The sequence below is a fragment of the Centrocercus urophasianus genome, unplaced genomic scaffold (genome assembly GCF_019232065.1).
Source record: "Centrocercus urophasianus isolate 14NV4802_14NV808 unplaced genomic scaffold, USGS_Curo_1.0 seq_10, whole genome shotgun sequence".
In the NCBI taxonomy this organism is placed as follows: Eukaryota; Metazoa; Chordata; class Aves; order Galliformes; family Phasianidae; genus Centrocercus; species Centrocercus urophasianus.
The window spans coordinates 26,354,771-26,381,813 of NW_024884142.1; the positions used below are offsets into that span (position 1 = coordinate 26,354,771).

Below are 27,043 nucleotides of genomic sequence, written 5' to 3' on the forward strand. Positions count from 1 at the left end.
GCCCCGCGCCGCCCCGCTCGCCGCCGCCGTCTCCGGAGCTTTCGTAGTTCTGCCCGGGGAAGGTCCCCAGTAGTTTTTATACGGGGTTTCTCCGCTCTTCCGGGGCTCCGAGTCACGGCGCCCGCGTCCCGCCCCCTCCATCTGCATGGCCGGCCTCGCCGGTGCCCCCGGCACGCCCACCCCGTGCGCACCCACGGGCCGGCCCGCAGCTCGGCACGGCTCGGGCACGGCGCGGTTTGGCACCGCGCGGCGAAGCGCTGCGCAGCCTCCCTCCCAGCTGGCTCTGGCTGCTGGCCGAGCGGGGAGGCAACAAGTGTACCCCTCCGCGGGGCAAGGTGCGCGCCCACGGCTGCCAGGCATTCCCTTCTTATTATTAGATTCCTGATTTTGAACCCCCTTCACCGCCCCCGCGGCGTTCCCTTACGCTCCAGGCGCAGCCGGCTCCGTAGCAGAGCGCCGGAATGCGGCTCGGAGCTGCGCGCTGCCCGACGCGATTTTCGGAGCCTTTGCGAGGAGGAGATCCCTCGAAGCGCTGTAACGGGGCAGCGCCGTGCGTAGGGAGAAGCTGCCTGAAAAGTGCGGTGATTGCGGAGGGGAGGGAAATATTTAACACATACGTGTAATTTTAATTTTTTTTTTTTTTAATGTTCAATTTGAACAATGTTATTTGCCTGGTTTTCACCTGCTCCGAGAGCCCATAGCGCACACCTTATCCGATCCCGCTGCGCGCAGCCACCGGCGCTGCACGGCTGCTACGCGCCCCAGCGCCTCCTGCGCCCCCCCCCGCGCAGCGCACGCGCAGGTTGCGCGGGGAGAAAGCGGCTGCGGAGGGAGGCGGGGGGGGAAGAGTGCGGGCGTTGCGTCACCGCTCGGGGCTTCGTGACGCGCGGCGCGTGGGGCCAATGAGGGCGCCCGGCGCTGTGACGCGCTGCCGCTCCGAGCGGGCGCTCCGCCAACGTGGGGGAGGAAGGGGGGGATAGGAGGGGGATGATGAAGATGGAGCGTACGGCGACCCTCCTCAGCTTTAGCTCCTCTCATTTTAGATCACCCCATCACACCCCGCGGGGGTAGGGTTTGTGTGCTGCCGTACCCGCAATGTGCGTGCACCGAACAGGGCGAGCACATGCGGCGCCTCCCGTCCAAAAAAGCCCCGAGGGTGCGCCCGGTGCCGCTGACCCCCGGTACAACGGGGAAGGCCCCGCCGACCGCCCGCCGCCGCCGCTCGCTGCCGCGTGACAATGGCGCCCCCTCCCGGGCGGCGAGCGCTGCAGGGGGCACCGCCGCGCAGAATGGCCTCGCTTCCCGGCAGGGTTTGGGGGTGTTCTGGGAGTAAGGACTCGAAAAGTACGAGTTGCAGCCCGCGATCTCCTTCAATCTCCTTCTGTCCCCACCCGGGGAACCGCGCGGAGCCATTGCTGTACTGGGGAGCCCTGTGCCTGCTGGAAAGTGAGAGGCGAGGAGAACGGTGCAGAGTCCTGTGCCAAGGCGGTTATTAAGAGGAAAAAAAAAAAAGAAAAAAAAAAAGAAAAAAAAAAAAAGAAGAAGCAGGAAGCTTTTAAAATCGGGATGTGTGTACACATGAGCACAGGCTGAAAGCAGGAGTGCTGTATCTCATATCCGCTGGCGGGGCCTGGCAGCCATTAAAATAAACATGCTCAGAGGGGCAGCGGCAGCCTGCTGAAGGCTTCTGGCCTCCCAGCACCCCAAGGACTTGGAGCCACGGCCTCCCTGGGCCCAAGTGTCCAAAGGCAGCCTCGTATGGAGGGAACCATGGGGGACACAGCACCGCCAGGCTGGTCAGGGCCCTGTACTTTGCCCAGGAGAACCAAAGCGCTCAGTGGCACCTGTGTTCATCTGCTAGAGTGAGTGCTGCCCTTGGCCACAGGCCAGCTGGCAGTGGCTGGAGAGCTGACCCAGAAGGGATCCGAGCTGCCTCTTTATTCCAATTTAAACTAGGCCATCCCTGAGAGTCCGAGCAAGGACTGGCTAGTGAGAGGCAGCGTTTAATTTGACTTCCCAGCATGTGGCAGTGAAACTTTAGCAGTATTAATTATAGCAGCGCCACAGAGCATTAGGTAGGCTGGTAGGATTTGATGCTATTTTATATGCATCTTATTTCTTTTCTCTTTCAAGTTGTTACCGCTTGCAAACTTCAGAAGGAGAGTAGGCAGAAGCTCATTCTGGAGAATACCACTCTGGTGAAGGAATAGTAGGAGTAACACTTTTCAGTTCAGAAAGGTACATAGGATATTCATCATCATGCTCTTTTATATATATATAAACTATGAATTATTTGCATCTATGTCACATTCTTTTTACATCTCTTCCCCTAGTTAATGGACACTAGATCAAGGCTGTATTTTCTTTATTAAGCTGCCTACATACCATGGATAAAGTGGAAATAGATCTTTACCAGTGCAGGCTGTTTTTTAGAGTAGAGGAGTGTTCTGTATTTGTTACTCTTATGTTGTACTCGAATGTGGAATTTTTGTTAAGTCATTGAAAACTGTAGAATGAAATGCAATTAGGGTGCATTATGTTGTGGGAAATTCAGAAATATTTGTATGAGTTTCAGAAATCATTCTAATTATGACTGATCCTGGTCATTCTCCAGCTAATAAAAGCATTAATTCAGCTCATGAAAATGCACTGTGCTTTTAATGACAAATAAGTATTTTTTGAAGGAAAAGGTTTTGTTACTTTTAATTGCCAATGTGAGAAGAAATTCTTTGACAGCATTTGGGTGGGATTACTCATGCAGGCAGTTTGCATTGCCCAAGTGGTTAATGGGAAGGTAAGATCCACGGCATGAACTCTACCTTTCTGTAAGTCCACACCAAATTGCTCAGTTAATCCCTTCACCCCAGCAGTGTTCTCCTTCTCGCTCCAGAACAAAGTAAGATTAGCAATACTGTGTTTCTGTGTGTGTTCGCGTGTGCTTGGCTGAAAGTCTTCAGTGTGAGAACTGCTGCACAGAACCAAACAGACTTTCCAGGTAAATTCTGCTGAATTGAAGAATTCTCTGTGTTTTCCTGATTGAACTCCATGCAAGTTGCCCATAACATCATCCTGGTTCCATTTTGCCCACTACATGCCATCTAGAACAGGAACATGCACTCTTTTGATGGAAAAAAAAAAAAAAAAAAAAAAAAAGCAAAAAACTTTTGACTCTTCATCTGTGTCTCCCAGAGCTTCTACTCAGAAGCAGTGGCAGCAGGGCTGGAGTTGGAAGCAGCTGCCTAGAGGCTTTGGTTTCGCACATCCAAGTTTTGCCTGTGTCTGGGACTGAGCATCCCCATCCTGCACATTCCCCCACTTGATGGGTTTAAGTGGAAGGAACAGGGTTTGCAGTCCATGGCTGCTCTGTTAATGCAGCCAAGGTACAAATGGATGGATTGACAGTCAGGGAATTCACCCCTGAACAGCAGTGCCACTTCAGGCACAGAACTAGTGTTAATTCAGCCAGAGGTATTTGCTTTCGTTAAGATCAGTCTCATCACCCTGTATTAACAGTCCGGGGATGATTTTGCAGAAAGACATCCGGAACGAGTCAGAGAAGTCTAAAAACCTCTTTCAGAAGTTTAGAAGGAAGATGCAGCAAAATGTTATCCCTACAGTGTCACAAAAACTTTTGTAATATCATTTCATATAGAGCCCAGGGGCACTTAAAGCATTAAAAATTGTTTTCTGCTTCCAAAAGGTGGAAAGGTGGAGCTGGGCAGCAGTCACCTGCAAACTTAGTTGTGTTGGCTCCCAATTTCTTGCTGGAAACAAGATTGTTCCTAACTATCCTTGATCCAGCCAACATATGGATTTCTCAGCTCACCTCCAGATTTCTGGAGAGTTCAGGCCACAAAGTCCTCCTCTCCACATCCCTAAGGGAGGCAGCTTCCATCCCATTGCCTCCATAGCACAGGTGGGCAGCCAGCAGCATGCAGAGGTGTGGGGAGATGCCAAGAGGACATCAGCCACCAGAATGAGGAGTTCAAAGCACACTTGGCTGGGAAGAGACTTTCCTTAGCAAAATGACTATTCATACCTTTGACAATAGAACAAGACATCGTACTTTCAAAGTAAGCTCTAAGACCTGGGTGTCTATAATGGACATACCTGCAAGCCTTTCCAAACCATTATTCGTTCATCTCTTTTCCCAAAACTAGTCTAGGTAAAGCTTGAGCATGGGTGTGGGGGCAGAATTCAAAAGCTGGTTTGTTTTGGTTTTGCTTCAGTTTATTTTTGGAAGAGCATTCAAGCCTGATTTTAAAATTCTTTTCAGAGACTGTATAAAAAAAATTTCTAATACCTTAATGTTCCATATATTTTATTGCCAACATTTATTTCCATATGTGATACCAGTAAAAATTACTACATCTTATAACACAATGACCTATAGTAAGAATTTGTACTGGAGTTAGCATTGACTACTCAACACCAAAGCCCTTTGAATGCAATGAAAATTAGATCTCTAGGAAATAGTCTTTTCAAAATTAAATAGAAGAAATTTTTGTGCTTTGAAAGTACTGCAGCCCTGTTAGTTTTGTTTTCCTTCTGCCAGTTTTTACTGGAAAGATGTTTTACTCATCCTGGGAAAAATGTCAACATTTGGACTAAATGCTGTGTTGTTTTGAAAAGGTGCAGTTTAGAGCAGGCCAAATTAGCAGATTTTTCTGATGAGCCTGCCAGAAGCTTTTTGCAACTCTGCTGAGAAAGTGCTTGTTAAATGGAATAGCAGTGTTCAACACATGCATTGTTGCAGTAGCTACAGGCCAAGTCGGAGGTTGGGGCACCCAGCCACTCATCTAACAGAAGTCTCCTCCTAAGGAGCTCATGGACTAAACAGAGCAATATCTTCTATCATAGTACCACCAGAATTTGCTCCCAGAGAAAGAATCGTTTGGATCACCTGTTGCTTGGAAATACTGGCCCCTGGGGATCTGAATGCAATTAAAATGAGTTATCCAGGTGCACCTGTTCAGCTGGGAGCCAAGGATAAGCCTTTCTTCTCTTCAAGTGGCTGTATTTTTCATTACTATGGGAGAGCCTTGAAAGCTTCAGTTCTATGCCCCCATGGGAAAGGCAAAACCCGATGTTTCGTGACTCATGCATTCATGCAATCTCAGTTGCATATGACTGATAGGATTGTATGCTGATTTTACTTTTCCAGGTTTTGTTTATCCTACAATGCATTATGCTCTTGTGGGAATACTCCAGTGGATTTCACCATTCTGTATTTTCTTCAAGAGATATGGAGAAAAATGTCATTTTCTTTTTAAACAAACTGTTCTGCATTTGGAGCAGTGAGATGCATCATGAAAACACAAAACACGAAGCAACAAAGATAGGGTTAGCATTTTTTTCAGAAAGAATTGGTTTTGCAGACTCAAAGCTATAATTTAGTTTTACCTGCTACAAAACAAAAGCTGTCTTACCACACAGTTTCAATGTTAAGTATATGTCTCCTGATGGAGTTTGGGCACCTTTCAGCCTTGATAAATGTTTTATAAATTTAGGAAACTCCTGCAGAAAATGTCTTCCATTACCTAGTTACTGTTACTTTTACAAATGCATATGATGTTTCTAGTTGGGATGCATGCTTATTATATAGAATGGGTTTGCTCACACTGATTTTCTTGGTGCGCGTTGAAATTATATATATTTCTGAGGAGGCAATTCTTGGCAGCTATCAAAAGGTGAGATACACATATTCAGCGTTCTTCCTGTTTAAAGCTGCTAAATTTTCCAGGCAATATCCCATACCTTGCCCAATCTGACTACTGCAAGTAGTGGGCTGCTGTGGAAAGGAGGAGCCAAAAATGGTCTTTTTACAGCTGCACACACACCAACAACTAACACAAAATTGTCGTCACCAGATTTCACACAATCACCAGGGTCGGAATGGACCTCAAGGATCATGACTCTCCAACCCCCCTGTCACTTGCAGGGTCACCAACCTCCCCGTTTAATACTAGACCAGAGTAGAGTGGCTTCTGGTCATCTGGAGTGCTTCAGACCTTTGGGTTAGAAGCACAGAATCAAAGTGTCTTGAAGACAGATGAATGAAGCCCAGTATCTTAGGGCTGTGCAAGAAGGGGCACATTCTAAACACTGAACAGTAATGGATCAAAAGGATATGAGAATCCTGATCCAAGGAAGCAAGCAACTGGAAGTTACCACAGTCTATTTGTGCATCATAGGAGAAACAGAGGATTTCTGGTGGTCCCTGTGTGCTACCATTTGCAAACCACAGATTGTGTCAAACACCCTAGCCAGAAATAACCTTCCTGTTGTCCATGGGATGCCACTGTGCTGGACCAGTGTGCCTTGCTAGCGTACCCAGCTCCTAATGATGTCTTAGCATTTCCAAAGTTCACAAGGTTCCCATCAAGGCTGAGGTTGGCAGGGACTTCTGGCCCAGTCCAAGTAGGGATACCCAAAGCAGGGTGCCCCGGCCCACATCGAGGTGGCTTTTGAAGATCTCTTAGGATAGAGGCTCCAGCTGGGTGGCCCCCAGCATAATTGCAGGTTAGTCAGTAGGGATATGCTCTTTATCTGTTTTGTGTATTTCTCGGTGTCCAACCATACTGTCACCCAAAAGCAAGAGGACACCCAATTTCTGTTTTGTTTCCTTCATCCTTAACTTTCTCCATCTCCTGACACAGATTGTTTCCAGCTGTCCACGTGCTGATGATAGCAGCTGCAGCAAGAACCTGGTTCAGCACTGCTCTGCTCTCATAAACAGGAATGCAATTACGTACTTTAGCAAAGCATCCACCCACAGCACTCCTTTTTCTTCCATGGATTTCCTTTTCCTGCATGAGAAACCTTGCTCGTCCACACCCTGTGCTTCTTTGGTGAGGAATCTAGCACCCTGTGCTAGATTCAAGAACTGCCTGAGAAGAGCATTTAGTCAAGAGTACAGAGGAAAGAAAATAGTCAATTTATCAATTACATTTAAAAGCAAAAGTAAGGCATTTTGTAATATTTTTTTTTTTTTTTTCAAATAGAAAGATAAATATATCAGATATGCCAAAAAATGGTAAGGCATTTTTCCCCATGCATGATTTTTTTTCTCCTGAAACAAGAAAATACTACAGATCAGTACCTGAAGTGGATTATTATTCATCACCGTGTCCAGCTTCCACTTCATAGGAGGGTCAGGGAGGAAACAGCTCAAGGCTGTGTTACCACTGCTCTTCCTGAGATCCTGTGGGATCCCAAGTGGAGCCAGCTGCATCAAGAGCCTCCATCTCACACAGCTGCAGGCTGCCACCAATTTCAGGCAAGGTCCTCAGGACTCCAGCCCCTGCTGAGCATCACCTCAGTATTCTTATTACAATGCTCTCATCAGTACCATTTACTGCTGGGAGAGATTGGCAGCTGCACAACAGCAACTGCAGCCCACTTTTTGTTCAGAGGGGCTACAAACCCTTGCTGCTCAGGATGGTAAAGTTGTTTCCCTGCAAAGCTATTCTGGAGTATAGCTATTTTCTCTGACCTGTTACGGCTGTGGAAGAGCTCAGAAATCAGCCAGACCTAAGAGGTATAATCCTTCCTCAACTGGAAGGCACCAAAGCAGCTCCTGCCCCCTGCTCTGGCAAAATTTGAAGCCCAGCTGCTAACTGCCCTTTCTCAGAGCAGCCTTGGCCACCCAACTCTGCTGAGCTCAGCAGTAGCACAGCTGAGGTCTGAGCCATAAGCTGGCTTCGTGCATGGATAAAAATAGTAAGGCACAAATAACTTTTACACTGAAATAAGGGTAATCCTCACGTACCCATTCTTTTTCTCTGAGAAGCTCTCAGATATACAAAGGAGCAGAGACTAATGCAAAAATACTCTTTCAGCCACAGCACTACATGGCACTTGTAGTTCTCATTTATTCCTACACAGACTTCTTGGGCATGGAAAGTTTCTGGTGGCCTCAGGCAAGGAACACCCCAGAGAGTAATCTCAGCCCACCTGTGGGATTGTAGGAAGGAGCCAAAGCAGGATGGGAGCCTTTCTTTCCAACTCAAATGTTTGAATGTTCCCCATCACAGTGGAAATCTTTAAGACAGCTCATTTGACATGATGCTGAGCCAAAATATGGAGAACAGTTTGTGAAATTTCATCCTTTTGAAACAGAGCCCCAAGCTTGCCTCCTACTCATACCCGAACCTAATCTTATCCTGAGCGCACTCCCCTCTCCTCCTCTTGTCCTTCCCAGGCATTAAGCAACTTTGTTGTGCACATGCCACTTAGCATGTGAGAGCACAGAGGTGTCAGCAGGCCTATGAGGTGCCCTGGTAAATGACAGCAGAGGAAATGGTACGCCAATATTACTAGGCCATTTCTTGTTCCTCTGCTGAGGACCAGTCTATTATCCAGATTAATCCCCAGAGGTTCTTATTTATCAGCATAACATTTGCTTCATTTGCCACTAATTTCCAAAGAACACTTTGCCCAGGAGACCTGTTGTCCTAATGCAGAGTTTCAAAGAAAGATTAATACTTCCCATTCCAAATGCTGCTCTCATTCAGACTAGAATAACAGAGCAGGGGTTTGGCTCTGAATACATGGAACTTTAGGAAGAGACAATGTGTGCTTGTGAACGGAAGGCTGAACAAACAGCACTGGATTGTTGCTGGAGTGGTATGCAGAAGTCCCCTGTTCAGGAGGATATTCCTCACTGGTCTCTTCCCCACCATCCTGGGGTATCCTCTAGGAAGGAGCCTTGCATTTCTGGCCTGCACACTGTGCAGCTTTCTTATTATTAGAAAGCTCCCTACGTGAGGCACTGCTCCTCCAGCCATTAAACATGGCATTTCCTTGCAAGGAACCAGCAGAGCGTGATTCCGTCTGCTGATCACGTCACACTGTGTGCCCGCTTGAGGCAGATAATACACTTCTGTAATTTTAGGATGGGAAAAATCTGCTGCCTTTATTTTACAGCACTTTACTGCTCTGAAAAATGGCACCTTGATGGCTGTCAAGTAACACATGTCTTTCATTAGAAATGTGCTTGTTTTATACATAATTCCAGGGTTTGCCTTAGATTATGTCATCTGGATAAGTACACTGGTCAAACTTTAAAGTGGCTGAACACCGGCAGTCAAGGTAGTTCTATTTTCTTATGAATTGATGCATGCAGCTTTTCATCACTCACTGCCTTAATCATCCTTGCTTTGCTCTCATGATACCTTAGCATTTTATCACAAACTGCACCGCCCCTGGATGCACTCATGGGCCAAAGAAGCAGAGGCACAGGCAGCCCCAACGCATCCCCACAGCTTCTCTGCACAATGGAGCCAGCTGCTGATTGTGTGAGCTGTCTTCTGTGCTCACACACCAAGACACGAGATTATCCAGTGCCTGAAAACACCACACCCAGCCAATGCCCTGAGCTGGGGGTGAGCAGAACTGCTCTCTCCTAACAGCGAAAAGGAAGCAGTAGACTGAAAAATAGATGGGAAATGATTTTGCCATTCTGCCTCTAACAAAATGTAATCCCGAGCTGATTTGTTTTTAAGAAGTTCTGGCTGTGTTCCAAAGGGCTGCAAGTTCCAGAGATGAGCTATCCATTTCCTCTAGTCTTTTTAACATGGCTGCAGCTGAACTTTTAAGCCAGATCATCCCAATTTACCAGGCACGAGATTATTGCTAGTGTGCAAAATGAGGTAGAGAATTAAAAATAGCCCTGCCGGTAGCTGTGAAGTCACTTGATCTAAGGCTTAGTTAGAGGTTTATGTGTCATTTGCAAGTACGTGAGTTCCAAAATAGGCTGCTTGGTAAGTCTGTGCTGCAGGGAGCTGTGAAGCACAGATTTGACTTATTTCTTTTCACTAGTCAGCTTAGGATGTAGAGGCACGGGAAAAAAAAAAAAAAAAAGGAAAAAAAAAAAAAGAGGCAGATTTCAGAATGAATTAGCTAGGTGATTGAACTGCACGTGATAAAAGCAAGTACTTGTAGACTCTCTGCTCAGCTCAAAGCAGTTGTTCTGTGCATGTGTTCAATGCTCTCATACAGCGCAGCACAGCAAATGTGTGGCCCACGAAGGCAGAAGTGATTAAATTCAGCTTTGTAGAAATCATGCAAGCAAAATTAAAAATACCTAATGTTCTACAGGTTTGTTTTTTGTGTGTGTTTGGGGGGGAGGAGTGAAGGGTTTTTTTTTTGTTGTTGTTTTGTTTTGTTTTTGTAAAATGCCTCCAGTCTTAGCAATTTTAGCTAGGGAATTAGTTGAGTAAGGAGAGATTTTAATCAGGCATCCAAAAGGAAGGAAGCAAAGCTCCAGGGTAAGCTAATACACTTTCTTCCTTCCAAAATATATCATTTTAAATTTAAAAAAAAAATATTCGTTTCTCAAAGTATTTTTTACTTTTTCCAGGCTGGATGTAATTCTTCCTTTTATCACTGGGAAAACACCATACATCTAACTGCAGCTCATAATTCTTCTGTAACTACAAATGAAGAGCAGGTTTGCTGCTCTGGACTACATGCCAGACAGTCTGCAGTCACATGACAGCAGAAGCTGCTCACACCTCCTAATCCCTTCTTGTTTGTTGTCTCTTTTTTGCGTGGATGTGTTTTCATTCCCACATAAAGAAATAGGAGTTTCAAAGCAAACAGTGCAAAAGGAAATTTATTTCACATATCTCCTGTGCTGCTGAAAAGAGACTGTAATTCTGTGCACGTTAGAATACATTAGCAATTTATCACAAGGCATGTGCAGTTTAGTCCTTCTGAACAGCTGACTCTTTCATTCTTCTTGCTAGCTAACAACATCTTGTTTTGGTTGCTGAGATGCCAGAGGTTTTAAAGTAGAACTTCCTATTAATCTCCAATAGTACAAATGCTACCATTAAACACCCAGCAGGTTTTCAGCCACTGCACCTAAAGCATCATGGTTTCACTGTTTTAATACAACAAAGAGACGCAAATCACAAGGAGTTGTGCTGATTGATAGTACCTGACAGACAAATACGGCTTGCCAATGTCCCAAAGAAGAGCTTGATATTACATGAACACTTAGCATAGGTGATTCCATTTCTCATTCTTTAGTTTTTAAGGGCTCCACTCAGCCCCCAAGCTCCCCTTCCCTGAGCATCTTCCCAGCTTTGGATCAAAAATGCAGAACAGGAGTCCTGCTGTGGGGTGATACAGGAGCTTGAGGGATCATTTCAGGTAGCTCAGCTGAAAATGCCTTCATTGTTTAGCAGCCTGCAGAGCAGCCAATCTCCTTCCCCCATGCCAGTGCTGTTCTATGAAATGTGTGTTTTTCATAGACGTAGGTCTGCAAATTTCATCTGATACGTAAATATCTAGAAAAATGAAGCCATTTATAAATACTTCCCCTCCTTCCTCTTCTCCTTCCCTGCCCTGCTCCTGAGATATGCCTTTTGGCAGGGTGAACCTCGCATATCATAGGCTTAGTCCACATGGCTCCAGAGCAAACAATGAAATATTAAAGGTATAGTGGTGGTGGGCAGTTAAAGCCAAAAGGAAAAATTAAGAAATAAATCAAAAAAAAAAAAAAAAAAAAAGAGAAGCAGTTTTAAACCTAATGGTATATCTGTTGGTTTAAAACTTGTCCAACAAGGACCAGAACCCCGAAGTACATTTCTGTTATCTGACTTTCAGTTATTGAGTGTCCAACCTTTTATGTATTCACAGGCATTTTCCACAGGTGCTCAATTTCCATTATATTTAAGCCAACCCATTGGTTTCAAAACTTGACACCAAAGGATCTCTCCAGGCTTCACAATTTGAGCAAGCTGTGCAATCACAGCAGCAGCTCTTTTGATAGAGATTTGCTGTCTCAGGATGAGTTTTGGTTGGGGCACTGCTCATCTGCAGCAAAACAAGATTTTGGATGTAAACACTGCACTGACTTTGCCTCCCCCATGTGTAGTCACACCAAGTGGGGACTTAGATTTCTGTCAGGACTCTTGCACACCAAACACACTGCAGCTGCAGGGGCTGCATCACTTCAAAACCACCTGGGGCTCATCTGGTGGAGGGACAGCAAGGAAGCAGAGGGCATTTGTGTGCCAGCCTCGTGCTCTGCTCTTCCACCTTTCTGCTTGGATTCTGCTTGGCAGAGTTGGATGCAGGGTTGCCATTCATAACTGTAATCTGGTGCCAATCCTGTAAAAGCTTCCTTTTAACAGAGATAAGATAATGCAGTCTAACAGTTCTTTAACAAAATAGGATTAATTAGCAGGAAGCTGGCTGCTTAATTCACCATTGACCTGTAAAGCCTAGTAAGAATGAGGTCACCGGACATAATAGAGCTATTTAGGAGTTTAGTGCAAACTCCAATAACAGAAATCATCTTCTAAAGCTCGCTCTGATAGAATAAAATTTGGAGGTAAGGAAACATTGCTTATTAAGGACAGATCTAATCTTCAAAACAGTGCACTCTGTATACTCAAAAGTTTATTCCTTCCAAAACAAACAATTGCAACATCTAAGCATTCAGTTGGTGGACACCAGACTTTGACATTCAAACCCATCAAGTTTTTGTATCCCTTCCCCCTAAGTCTGTTATATAAAGCTCACTTTTTCTATGACCTTAATATCTCACAAGATCTTCACATTATGAGACTCTTATTTCATGTTTCAACACACAAGAATCAGTACTCTCAGTGCATATCCTGAGCAATAGTCATGATCAAATGAAGTTTGTTTAAGGATCAGAAAACAATAGTGTACATATATTTCCATAGCTCCCCAATTTCCCTCCAGCTTCTACCTACTTTTCCACTTGTTTTTTCTGACAGCAGCTGTTTGCAAATTACAGTTTCTTTTACTAATACACATATTGATATATAACATTTTTGCCAAAGCAGTGTTCCTGTTTTCACCCAAGAATTTCTTATTTCTTCCCCCTAAATTATGTCCTTTCTGTTGCCCACAATGTTGAAAGTCAGGATTATCAAGCCGGGTTTCAGTTGATTACAGCAAACATCATCTTCGAAAGTGGTAGGTTCAGAGACATTTACAGATCAGAAATAAATACCACCCAAAGCCATTCTCAGCAGATAAATGCATCTGTTTCTGAGCACTGTGGTCAGGTAAAAAACCACACAACATCCAAGCTACAGAACAGTCAAAAAAAGTATTGATTTTGATATACCAATTCTATTAGTGCTCTGCTTGCAAAGCAGGGGGATGAACAGTTCCCCTTAGCTACCCATATGGAAACAAAAAGACTTTCCTCTTTAATTTCTTTTTTCATTTATGATTCCCTCCATCTTCAAAGCCTTCATGTAGTAACTGGCTACTGTCCCACCTATGCTTGCCAAGGAAGCTTGAACATATTCCTTAAGATGGCCAAAAAGGTCATTATAGTTTGAAAGAAAACATTTCTTCTACCCAGGAGCTCAGCACACCATGTCCCTATTTTTTCAGCCTGCTGCCAATAAGGGGAAGTGAGATCTCTTTTCAAACTCAATAACGAATAGTTTTGTGTGTCTACTACAAAAGATCAGGAAGCCAGACCCACTTTTTTTATTTAACACATGGAGCCAGATTCTCAGCTGGTATATGCTGAAATTGCTCTACTGATGCAAAGAAAAATATACTGATTAGCATCAGCCAAATTTCTGCTCTACATATTATGTTTGCAAAGTAAATGGCATAAATCATGGAAATTGTACTTACTTTTTCCATTTTGAGATATTCTTCCTCAGTATTCCCTGAGAAAACATTGTTGCCTTGTTAAGGTGCTAAGGATTCAATTAAAAAAAAAAAAAAAAAAAAAAGATAGGGTCAAAATACATCCACAAAACTTCAAAACTTTTCTAGTACTATTCATCTCTGTTACCTCTACAGTCACAGCGCCAAAGGGATGAATAGTTCCTCATTTCTTCTCCTGTCTATTATTGCTTTAGAATGTCAAAATTGTACATAAATGTGGAGGGAGGAATGCATGCACACACACAATGCGCTCTGCATTGTGTTACACACCTCTCTTTTTCTCTGACTTCCAGAGCTCATTCTGCTGGAATTTCCATCAGCTGAGTATATCCAAGTGGCAAGATGATTCATCAGCAGCAAAGGAAAATATCTAAACTTTGTCCTTTAGGGAAACTTATTAGGAGAGAGAAAACTTTGCACATAGGAGAAGAGAGGAAAAAAAAAGAAAAAATTTTAAAAAAAGGAAAACAAAGAGAACATTTGCTAAATTTTATTGAATCTTATTGCACCATCATCTTTCAGCATATCAGTTTAGAAACTACATATCTGCAGCTCACATATTCAGGAAATGTACTTTCATGCAGTATTTAGGGATGTGGATGCAGCTTTGCAAAAACTAGTGTTATTTGGTGGTAAATTATTAATGCTTTGATTCATTATTTTTTTTTCAAGTACACATACAATCACTGCAACATTTGTAGTGAGTAAACAAGTACTCCCACGCTGTGAGAGAAGATAGGGATATGTTCAAGGTGATAGCACAGATAGTTTACTTTGAAACTCAGATTAAATAAGTGTTTTTTCCCTGTTTAATAGATATCTGAGCTGGCAAAATGAGGGGAACAGGGAAGGGAAGGGAAGGGAAGGGAAGGGAAGGGAAGGGAAGGGAAGGGAAAGGAAGGGAAGGGAAGGATTATACCACAGACACAACAGGGCTATTAAACTGCATCACCTAATGGGAGAGCTCCTGCTGGTCTCATCCTTGAACACTTTCATTTGTGCTCAGCAGCTACAAGGATCCATGACCACACTCAGCAAGGAACCCAGCTTCTGTGGTGGTTTAAGCCCAGAGACATATGTTTGAAGGTCACTGATCCAGATCATTCCCTTCTTTTTCATTCTTTCATTCCTCTATCCAGGAGATACTATGTTTGTGGGCTCCAAGAGTTTATTTTGCACGTTTGTTCTTCCCCCTTTTTGCCCTATTCAATTCTTGTCCTGCTGCTTCCTTATCTCCTGAGCTCAGCAGCCTGGAGCTCGCACTTATTTCAGAAGTGGTGCTACAGCCATTGGTTGAAAGCATTTTTTTTTTTTCTCCTGAGCCTTGACCATCTGTCAACAAACATTGTGGGGGAGTGCTTGTTACCGTAACAGGTTGTGTGGAAAAACACAATACTGCTGTTCTCTCCTCCCTGCAATCTTCTCCTGGTTTGATAAACCTGAACTGTCCTTCATCTAAGGCCTATAAAATGGGTAAGCAGGAATCTTTATCAAATCAAAATGAGGGGGAACATTTTAGGGAGTAGGCCACACAACTGATGGGATTGCATGCCAAAAAACCCCCTCTGTATTGGCTAGGTTGAAGGGCAGAAATTCTAGCAGCAGGGTGCTGCTATCAAATCCACCAAGACATAACCTCATTTATTAGTCACCATATTGCCACCAATGAGAAAATGAATGGAAATAGTAAAGAAAATCAAGTTTCCAGAGAGATGGTCTTGAAATAGCTATGTGATGATCCCTTGCGTGTGTGCTGCCAGACTGTGGGGTCAGTTCTTGCCCAATACCCTGTACGTGAGAGACTGCAGTAAGGAAAAACTGCCTTAAAACATCAGCTAACATGCAACAGTCTTGCTTTATTATTTCATTTGCTGGCCCTCTTTAATTAGAGACATTAGGGGCAACAAGACAAAAAAGCTGCACAAGTTATGATAACCAGGAAAAATATATATATATCAGACCTCATGGGTAGGGGCAACTCTGGATTTTAACTGTGAAGTATTTGACTAAGAATATTTATTTAACCTCTAGGACCTTTCATGAAGGTGTTTTGCTGCAGTGAAGAAGTAAATATCATTGCTTTATTGAAACCATTTATCTTTCCTTGTCTTTCCTTAGGGTATAAGTGACCAATACCCTCCAGACATCACTTCTTCCGCATGCATTCAGAGTTTGCACTTGTGCAGTTTGTGTTTAGATTTGAGAAATTTCCCCAAAATCCAGAACCACTACAGTAGTTCCACAGAGTACTCTGTGCTTGCTTCTCTCCACTTACAGACATGATTCAAAACACACTGAAATCAGTGTGTGACTTTTCACCCACTCCACTGAGCTTTAGATCAGGATACCCACACCTCTGCCTGTGGCTCCCCTGTGAACTCAGCTGTAACCATATCCAAAAGTGGAAATTGATACAGGCACTTGGAGCTTGCCTGGTGCTGCCTTAAAGTACTCATCTTTGTCACATTGATATTCAGCTTGTTCCATATGCTCAGTTTAGTATAGATCCTGCAATTGGTGGGGTTTTTACCAATAAATGTTTGCTGTCAGGAACAGTATTAACCTCACGAGCTGGCTTTCTGAGCTAAACAGCAGGATCAGAGGAACACAACAGAAATAAGGACTGTGGCTCCTCAAGGGTGCAACAAGACTGAGGGCTATGGGAAAGCAGCAATAGAGAAAGAAGGAAGGAAGGGTAAAGGAGGAGGCAAAAATATTAATACCCCTTATTGCTTTCTGAACATCCTTTTCATAACTGGAATTCTGTTGTAGCAGTGAGCCCACTCACAGTGCTGTGTGTCCCAGTGCCAGAAAAATGCAAGCATGAGTAGATGATGCATTTGTTTTGTGTTATTTGTTGTGCCATAAATATGAAGACGTTATTGTGTTCTGGGACCAAAGCTGTTCATTTGCTGTTGCTGCCGTATGAGGAAGAAAATGAAAACAGCGGGGAAAATCCAGAGGAAACACGTGATGCTATCAGCCATGTGCTGTGCATAGGCACTGTTTCCTCTCTTTCCTGAACCAGAAAACAGGATTGTAATTTCAGGTTCCAACTCAGACCCACAGCCCTGCTGAAGGTAATGTGTTCAGGCTAAGCTGGTACTTTCTGGCCTGTGCCCAACATTGGTAGGAGCTTCTTCCACTCAGATTGCTCAGCCCTATGCAGAGGCTGGAGCCCCTTAGCAGTCATCTTCAGGGGCATGATGATGTTCATGTCACTGAGCAGCACAGAACTGGCAGCTCTTGTGCTGTTCCTGGCAGGGTGAGCAGAGCCCTCCTTTATGCCTGCCTTCTCAGCATTGCCTCCTCAGGCAGAGAAGAAAATATGGCCTCAATTTTTATTTTTTTTCCCCACAAAGCCTTAAATAATGGAAGGAATTTTAGAAAAAGTTAAATTGAAATGGCTCTGAAGGTTTGAATGCTATATCCCATCTTCTTCTCATCCTCAGAAAGATGAGACATGAATTTTTATTTTGTATGCCAGCGTTAGTTTTAATTCAGCAAAAGTTCTTTGGCTGAGTGAAAAATGCAAAATCAGACAGTTTTCTGCATGAGAAAAAGCGAATCATTGCTGCTTGATAGCTCATTTCGTTTATTAAAACTGCTGGGCCAAGATTTATTTTTAATGAACTCTGATCAGTCACAGCCAGTGATTTCACAATTCATGTTAGTACTGTAGGCATTTGTTGCACTGCAAACAGCTCATTTGCTTATTTTCTCGAAGATTTTTTTTTTCATCTGCATTGAAATTGGTCACACAGGCTTTTATGGGATTTTTCAAGCTAAGTATTTTTGTTCCCATGGCTAGAGGCCACATGTCAGAACCTTTTATTGTCACTAAAGAAAATAAATAAATAAATTAAAAAAAAAAATACAAACAAAAAAACCACTTGCTTTTATTATGCTAAGGCCTTTCATTTTTCTTTTTTTTCTTTTTCTTTTTCTTTTTCTTTTTCTTTTTCTTTTTCTTTTTCTTTTTCTTTTTCTTTTTCTTTTTCTTTTTCTTTTTCTTTTTCTTCTTCTTCTTCTTCTTCTTCTTCTTCTTCTTCTTCTTCTTCTTCTTCTTTTTCTTATGTTTACAATGCCTTGACTTCCTGTCTCACTAAACCATACTTCATCCTTCTGCTTTTTCTAGTATGCGTATGTGTGCAAGCAAAAAAAACATTCTTCACAGATGGGGAAAGGTAACTTCATGCCAACAACAGAGACAGTTATAATGAAGGTTGTAGAACCACGTTTCTGTGTTATATCTTATTTATTTATTTATTCAAAAGGAGCTGTGAAGTAGAAATCAAAGTGGTCTGTCTTGAACCAAAAAAAACCTAAAATTCCTTCAAAGCTTTGCACTGGAATTGGAGCTCTTAGGCTGGCTGTTAGAATGGCAAACTGTTGAATTGAAGAGTGCCAGCACAAAAATGAATCCTACTGCTCTGTTTTTGGTTTTGGTTTTTTTTTTTTTCTTGTTTTTGGGTTGTTGGGTTGTTTTGTTTTGTTTTGGTGTGTTTTGTTTTTTTCCTTTATAAGAATTTTATAGTTTGCAAAAGCAGTAGATGGCTGATCAGGAAGATGCTCTTCAGGGCAATTACTCCATGCTTCAGGTGGTGCAAGCAAAGCTATAATCAGATGTAAATAGGTGGACCGTTGTGTATTCTGCTTAATGGTATGACTAATCCCTTCCAAAATAAATAAATAAATAAATAAATAAATAAAAACCAAATAGAGAGTAATTGGCTTGGAGAGAGATGTACTGCAGTCATGTCTTCGGCAGATTAATAAATTCTTCATCTGTTTCAGACTATGGAGTCTGGCAGAGGATTTTATCAGATCTCTTGGTCACATAGTGAGGCAGAACAGTCACACACTGGGGCTCAGAGCTGACACAAGGCCCTTGTCTGGCCAGCAACGCTGCAACTTCAGTGTAGCAGCCAAGTCCTTCACTTTCACCCCGTGTTCCCTGGGATCCAAGAGAATGAAACCACTCACTCTAGAGAGTGTTTGCTTTGGTTGTCTGAAACAGTTCTAAAGCAGCTGCTTGGCAATGACTGAAGAAAGAATGGAGAGATGGCTCCAGTCCAAGGGAGAGTCAAGCCACGCAGTGCTGGCACCAGTGGCCCACTTGGGCTACCTCCAGTGACAGCCCGCATCCCAACAGGGGTGGGCAACTGCAGGGTCTGCTTGGCCTCACCTCCTGCATCAGACACAGAGGGCTTCTCAAAGGGACACTACTTCTTAAAGACATTAGTTGTAATACAATACCTGTACAATTCACTGTTTCAAGAGGATGTTCCAGCTAAACCGCCCCTGCTTATTTTGCCTTGCCTCCTTCTATAATGGTGCAGCCTCATCTTACCTGAGAAACCGTAATAATCAAATCATGCAGTATCAACAGCTGCTGTATGTTAATCATTATCCACATCTTTACCTCTTATTTACTGCCTCCTCAGTGTCCATGCTGAGGAAGTGTTAATCTGCCCGCAGGCAGTAAATATCAAGAGCAGCAATGGTATCTAACCATAGAAAAGAAGGGAACTGGACTGACACATTGGTTGTCCATCTGTTCGTCTGCTTGGAAGCTGGGTCTTCGCCAAGAATTTTAGCCAAGATGTGAATTTGGAGGATGCTGAAAGTTTAATCTCCTCTACCCCCTGAGTTCAATCAAGAACATGTTTGCTTCCCTGTAGACTTCAGCAATAATAATGTTAAGTGGTTCTGTGAGATAATGAGTAACCACCAGTAATTTGAGTAAACTCTCAGGGAATGTAGCTGCAGCCCTCCCCTCTCTGTGAGGAGCCCGGCTTCAATGTAGCCTCAAGCAGTGATTTGTCCCCTCTGCATCTGAGAAGAAGAGCTAGAGAGACATTCAAAGTGGAGTAAAGTGATGCCACTGAGCTGTTCTTGAGATACATTCACCTTGTTGGTGGCCTTTGACACAGGGCAGTCTCCTGTAAATGTTCTCAAATGGGCTGTCCAGACCTCACCCATGTATTTGGCAGTTTTAGGCTGTGATGCAGGCTTTGAACTAGTTTACATTTATATAATACTACCTGAGCAGTTGGTTCCTACTACATTATATCAGAAAGAAAACAAAATGTATTAAAAAAATTGAAATACTTAAAATCCCATGAAACACAAATATTTGCACAGCAGATACTTATTAAATAACTAGATCCATCTATTTAAAACACTAATATTTGCTTTTGCGTAGTAGAACCTAACACTTTAGGGATCTGGAAAAAAAAAATAACAGTTCACAGCAAAATGGATGGCAAGGCTTGTACCATGGAAAATAATGACAGTTCTCAGAAAACAAATCAGACATGCCTCTGTTTTGCTTTCTTACATTGGTGCATGAGGAGATCCTTTTATATGGGAATACCTGGATAAAACTCTGATTCATTCTTATTCTTCTCTTACAGGAAACATAATTATCTGTCAGATATAGATTCTGGTTTGGGTGTTGTTTTTTTTTTTGTTTGGTTTGGTTTTTTTGCCTTTCTTTTCCAAGCTGTTTCCTACTGACTCTTGAGGAAAAAATCCATTCTTCTCTTGATTTCTGGAGTCTTTCAGAGACAAAGGGTTGTTTTTTGAAATACTAAAATAAACACCATAAATTTCAGCCTGAGAATTTTCTGTGGATGCCAAATCTACAGCTGTAGCCAGTGTGACCAGATGTTCAGGGGCAAAAAAGATGACAACTACTTCTGCTTAGTAGGATTCCAACACTGTCACTACATGAGCATTCCAACACAGCCAAGGGATATATGGCTAGAGTAAAAGCCACTGCTTTTTTAGGCACTTCTTTGCTCCAAGAATAGCCTGTTAGTAGTCTAACAGCGTACAACAGTTGAGAAGGAGAAATAAAAGTTGCGTCGTTAGAGACGCAGATGCAGAACGTCATTGCTGAGTTAAGGGATAGCCTTCCTAAACCTCCTCTCACATGGATAAGCTTCTCATCACTTAAGTAATCTCATTAACCTCCAGTAAGATACAACTTCCAAGGCAGACAGAGAGCTTCCAGTGAATTCCAGACTGTTTGTACTCATGCTCATTTTTGGGAATCAGAAGGAAATTATATGGTTTGCTCAGGGGAAGACAAGCCATCAGGCGGACAATAGCCTCTGCACTGGAAATTTGGACTTTGTTGTTGCTTCTCCTGAAATTAATTGTGACTGTGTTTGACCTGAACTAAGCCCTGCTTGGCTAATACTGTGTCTGACTCAATGAGAGAGAGGTCAGAAATGAGGAAGCACCCTGTGCTATGAGAATCTCATCAGTTTTGTGTTCCAGGGTTCATAGTTCAGCACTGACTGAGCTAAATCTTTAGGATACAGACCGAGACTAAGTTGAAAACTCTAGTTCTCTCTCAAATGCTCAGCTTTTCTCGAGAACAGAAAAGCTCATAAACTTTTCAACAAAACTCAGCTGAATTTCAAATATGTAACAAAACAATTTTGGATGGTTGGACTGATCTCAAATGTGAAAGTATTTTGTCTGAAACATGCAGATCTATTTAACATAGTGCGATAAATTCAGTACCAAAGTTGTTGAACAACTTAACACACCTCACTTCTTCCCCTCTCAGATGAACTGTTTACATGGGACAATTAGCCCATGACTCGGCAAAGAAAACAAAACAAGAGTTCAAAACTCTTTTCTCCTTCTCCAATTTTTCAAAGCATTGCCTGTAAGTCTCATTAAAATCCATAGGAACTGACACAACTGTTTTAGTGTTCCCCGTTGCTTTTTTGTCTTCACTTTTGCAGTTTGACTTGTTGCTCTATTATTTGCCTCTTACTATCACAAGTGACATTAATTAAGGCTGTAGGCTCCCCTTGCCAAATTTAACAAAAAAAGAACATGTAGGCATTGAGTTCTCTTGCCTGATGGGGCACATTTTCTCATTCAGAGCCAAGCTTCAGGCCACTGTGAAAATCCTAGCAAAAGAAAAGCAATTTTGTAGTGGAAATCTGGACACTTGGTATTTTTTCCATATAGGATTATGATTATTTATTGTCCTACTCAGTTTTATTCTTAACTTCTATTTTTACAATGATCAGATAATTTGTGTGGGACTATAGGGCAACATACACCATTTACTTTTGGCTTAACATTAGAAACCACATAGTCAAAACTCCTACTGTTTCTTGGGAGATTTTGTCAAGCGAGGACTCAGGAAAGAATGTGAGGATTGTCTTGAGGCACAAGGCTGAGCAGTTTTCATAGTGTGAGTTGTTTTCACTAACAGAGCTGGCTGAGAATGAGCTCACAAAGAGTTATCTTGTCAGAAGCTGCATATGCCAGTTTCAAAAGGAAAGGAAGTTCCAAGATGGCATTTTTGTCAGAAAATGGAGGAAAAAAAAACACCTGGACCAAGGCAATAGTTGGCTAAATAGGAGCCCTGAATTTCAGTACTGGAGACGTGTTTCTGCTCCCCAGTGGGCAGAGAAGAAGTTCTGGTATGGAAGCAGCATGCCTTCAGTCCAAGCCTTAGGTGCCTCTTTGCAAAGCCACTTGCAATGGCCTTTTTGGTGCCCTTGAGGCAGCACCTCTCCAGCATTTTCCCCTTGGCATAGCCTTGAGGTTTGTGACTGGGACCTGAGGGGCTGAATGTCTCACATCATTTTGTTTCTAGAAGTATACTGACACTGTAGAAAACAGAATTATGACATACTTCAGCCTTAATGAAAGTTCACACACTTCAGTAAATGTACAAATATTTTGACTGTAATTGATATAATTTCTTTTGGAATTGATAGGCAGTTTCAGTATGCAGAACAACAGAGCCCCTTCTCAACTGATTTTTGCTGCCATTAATTAACTCCCCTTTTTCTCTTTCCATTGCAAATATTAGACTAAATAATTCTAAAATGACCAATAGATATTTCTGACAAATAATTTTAAATCAGCCAGAAAAATCTATGCAATGTAGCATGGTTGGAGCAACATGGTAGTTTAGCTGTGAGGCTTCTGCATCGGTATTTAAGTATTTTGGGCAGGAGCAGTACAATAGCCGGCCAAAGAGAGCTGGTGTCAGCAGAACATGTATTGCTATAGCTGTATGTGTGGTATGTTAGCTAGACAGCAGGCCCAAGAGGCCTTTCTGAATATTTGTCTGACACTGATAGATAACGAATGCTGGGAATGTAAGGGACTGGCTCATCTCTGAAATAACACAACAGCCTCAAGCTAAAAAGTATTTCACCATTCCCAAATGAATTTCTACATTTCGTCACGCTATCTCCTAAGCTTGGTAGCCCTCTGTCTGACCAAACAGTAATACCAAGCAATCTGCAGGAACAGCCTGTATCCGAAAATACCCAGCTCCCTTCCGCGTGCACACACCCAGTGACACTGGGTGCAAACCTCGGGAATCGAAAGTGAGACCCAGCAGCCTCCTCCCCCCAGCACAGGGCAGCCCTGAGCAGTTTCACTTCCCGCTTCCAATGGCCTGTGGAGCTGTCAGGAGTAGCTGCTCGGCCGGGCCTCACCTCGCCCTGCGCGGAGACACTGACAGAGGACCCGTTCAGTGCGGCTGCTGGCATGTGCAAACACATAGCTGGCCATAAAATGCTGTTCTTTACTTAGGCTCCCTTTCAGCCACACAGAACTGTCCTTATCCTGGCCACACGCTGAACACAGATGCTGACATCCAAGCACAGAAGTGCGATGTTACTTAACTTTCAAAAATTCAGCGTAGGGCTCTCTCTGTAAATCCTAATCCCTATTTTGAAACAACTCATCCTTTCTTTGTTCCTTTTCTTGTCCCACCTAAGCTAATTCTGCTTAAATATTTGTTTTATTGGTTTACATTGCACAACATGGATGATACCTGGAAGGACTACTACGTGAAATAAAACCAATAAAAATATTTTTGAAGCACAAGAAAGAGCCTTCTTTATCTGCTAGGCTCTAGCAATCTAATTAGTGCAATTCACTGCATCTGCACTCAGACACTTCAAAGCAATTTGTGAAGAAGTAGATTCCTCTCTCTTTACAATATAATGACACATGAAATTGAATTTAATGGAAATTACTGTGCAAAAAGAAAAGATGATACTCCATGAAGTGTACTCAGCAGTACTGTCACAGCCAAGTCATGCTAGTTTAGCTTTGTGATTGGGTGTGTGCTCCATTCCTAGCTGGAGATAGTGACAAACACAAGGATAAAGAACAATGGAGTGCTTCATTTTTAAGTACTTGCATTTTAATACAGACAAACATATAGTAACTGGACAGTCAAAATCCTGCAGCAGTCAAAGAATACTCAGAAAAGACCCAATTATATCGTATTGTCTTTGTAAGTGTGCAAAGTCCAGTTGAAACAAAGGAATCTGAAAGCCTGGCAGCTCTGGGAGAAGCTGCATGCTCCTGGTTGTATGCAAGGCTGTTCAGGAACTAACAAGCTGCAGCTTCAAACCAGTGAAAAGATAATTGGGAGGCAGGAGTTCTTCAGAAATTCAGCAGAAATTGCCACGTTCCCATTCTCATGGAGGAAAGAAAGAATCTTCTCAAAATTCGACAGGAAGTTAAGGCCAGTAGTCATAATTTTAATGCTATAGATTAAGGAAGCAAAAATAAATGCATTTTTCCTCTTTCTGCTAGCAGAATATGTAATCTATAAAATGACTGTCCTGTTTTCTGAGACCCGTAATTCCACCATAACTAATAAATGCTAACCAGTGAGCATCCATCCAGTAGGAAGAGGAAAGCCAAGTCACCTCCAGCTCCTGAAGGTCCCAGTTCAATCCCATTTCCCATGACAAAGCACAGAAGGACCTCTGGCTGTAAGGAAATCTGCCCTAGATTTCTAGAAATGACTAATGAAGATCTGGATGCAAAATTCCTTGCAGAGGGCCTTGATTTCCATAGGGCAATCTGTCCTTTCTGAAAGTAAACTTTTGCATGGCCCAAGCTGAATTTCAAACACCAGTGGCTGGTTCTAAATTGTAATGTAAACACATGGAACAACCACATGCACAGATGACTGCATATACAGGCATGTGTTTGCAGACTCATCCTTAGAGGGAATTTATAACTTGCTCATATGGATAAAAGTCATTTGGCCACATGGGATACTCATAAGAAGAAAATAGGTATTAAAATTTTGTGAACTACACAAATACTGTCCTCTAATTCTGAACAGCTACAGTATAGGCTAAAATAATTATTTGAGGATTAGAAGGATTAGCTGTTGAGATTTGGAGTAAACAGATTCTAAAAGCAATGCAACCACTTAGACCACTCTACTTCAATACACACTCATGTTGTGACTGCAAAATGTACACAGGGCAGAAGAGATGGAAAATACATGCAGAGGCAGTGGAATTGATGTCTGGATGCTGAATTTCTTCTCTCTCAGGAAGCTGGTAACATGTGTAACGGGATAGTCACCGTTATGTTTGATACATGCTTTCTTAGGTTGATATGGCAACCCTGGAAGACAATATGTCAGTGAATCTATGCTAGATATATATTCAGCCACAAGTACCTCAGCTAAACCTCAGTATCTATGGGACTTCAGGCTGGGCAGTAAGCAGGAGATGGCCCTGTCCAGTTGGGAAGAATAACAGTTGGCTCACATTACATGTGCAACAAGGAGGGACTGCCTTAGAGGTGACCATGTGTTTCATCTGGCCTTTACGTCTGATCACATACTTGTGCTTTTTTGAAAAACAAATGCTAAATCCTGGGAATGAAAGTGCCTGCACACAGAAAGGGTCTCTTTCTTTGATATTACAAGATATTTGTTATAGAGAACAAATGCAGACAATTTAGTGTATTTTTTTGTTGTTAGCTTTAGTCTTTCTGAAATTTGTAGAGTCTCATTGTTTCTGGCACAGGCCTGTGCTGCAGTACTGCATAGATGAAAAATCTATCCAAGTCCAAGTCAGCTTACAGGACAAGATTTCCACTACAAAGAGCATGTACAACAAAGTACAGATTGCAGCTGCTCACATGCAAACTTTTGAGCTCTGACAGGCATCCATTTTGAATAAAACACTTGCAAGCTGGCAGAAAGTAATTTAGTTTCTTTTCAGTGCTTCATAGTAATTATGGAGAAGTTTCTTGGCTTTGGATTTGCTTTTAAAAGCCAGTTGGTCTCTGCTCTTTGCTACTGTCCAGTTAGATTATCTTTTATTGCATAAGGGTACATAATAATTTTTTTAAAATATGGTAATTCTTCTATTAACACAGGAGGAGGGAAAAAAAGCAACAGAAACCCTGGATGTATTAAGCATCTCTTTCATCGATCCACCCTCTTGTCTTGGACCATGACCAATGAAATAATAAAATACATCAATCTTTTTCAAAAAACAATGTAATTCTTGCAACGTCTAGATGGCTTCTGGGATTTGAGGCTATTTATTACAGTTTCTGAAATGTTAAAATAATGTTTATGTAAATGAAAATATTTATCTAGGTTACTGCTGTCAAGTACTCACTGAGAAAAATTTTGCATTAATAGGGAACCTTGAGCAACAACAGACACAGAAACAACTAGCAGCCAGCAGTTGGGACAGGCATAAATCTAAAAAAACAATAGTCCAGATTCTTCTGTAAAGGACCACATGGTGCTCCCAGTTACACAGTATTAATTCCTTGCATTATAACTTTCAACCACAGAAATTAAACTGTAAAAGTTTTCTGGATGAGTAGCAGTGCTATTTCATGCCATCCATAATGAGTTTTAGAGAAAGTTGCTATCTGTCCTTTAAGACAGAGGTAAGGAACTTCTTTAAGCATTTCAGTGTAACAGAATTATCCAACACCACAAAAAATAATAGGTATCAGCTTACCTTCCATGGACTACTATGACATTATAGGCCTGCAGGTCATGTGAAATAAACTTGCTACTGTTTTCAAACCAAGGGATGAAGTTCAATTAGCCTTATGAAAGAATCTACCTAGATGGAAAGAATAAAGACAGTGTTGTTCAGAATTAAAGCAGTCCTTATTCAATCCAATTTATTCCTCTTCCAAGTGACCTATCAAGTGATGACAAAGCAGAATTTATTTCTATTTTGCAAAGCTTGAAGAGGACAGCATTTGCGCTTCTGTTATAGGTAGACAGGGTTTTAACACCAGTGTCCAGTTCTGGCACATACTCAGGCTGAAACAACTGAAAGCTGTGAAGAGAAAAAATGGACGCTTATTTGTTTATCAGATTGAGCTAATACAATTGGCATAAATCTTCTTGGAAAATGGTGATGTTCTAATTTATTCTTGAGGAACAGTGATAATTCAAAATGGTGGTGAAGGAGCTTCAGTAGCTCACACACAAGCAAAAGGAGAAAAGAAAGCATAGAAGCAACACAGTCCTGCTCCCTCCTTCCAGCATGGAACTGCTCTCTGTGCAGCACAG

At 42.5% G+C, this 27,043-nt stretch overlaps 1 long non-coding RNA gene across 1 annotated transcript; it reads right to left on the bottom strand.

Moving 5' to 3' along the window:
• Positions 1-10,147: 10,147 nt before the first annotated feature.
• On the bottom strand, positions 10,148-26,580 carry LOC122160342. The gene is made up of 3 exons (XR_006168788.1): positions 26,478-26,580; positions 13,642-13,706; positions 10,148-11,297 (listed from the first exon to the last, which is right to left on the bottom strand). It is a non-coding gene; the product is annotated as an uncharacterized LOC122160342 (long non-coding RNA).
• Positions 26,581-27,043: the final 463 nt, after the last annotated feature.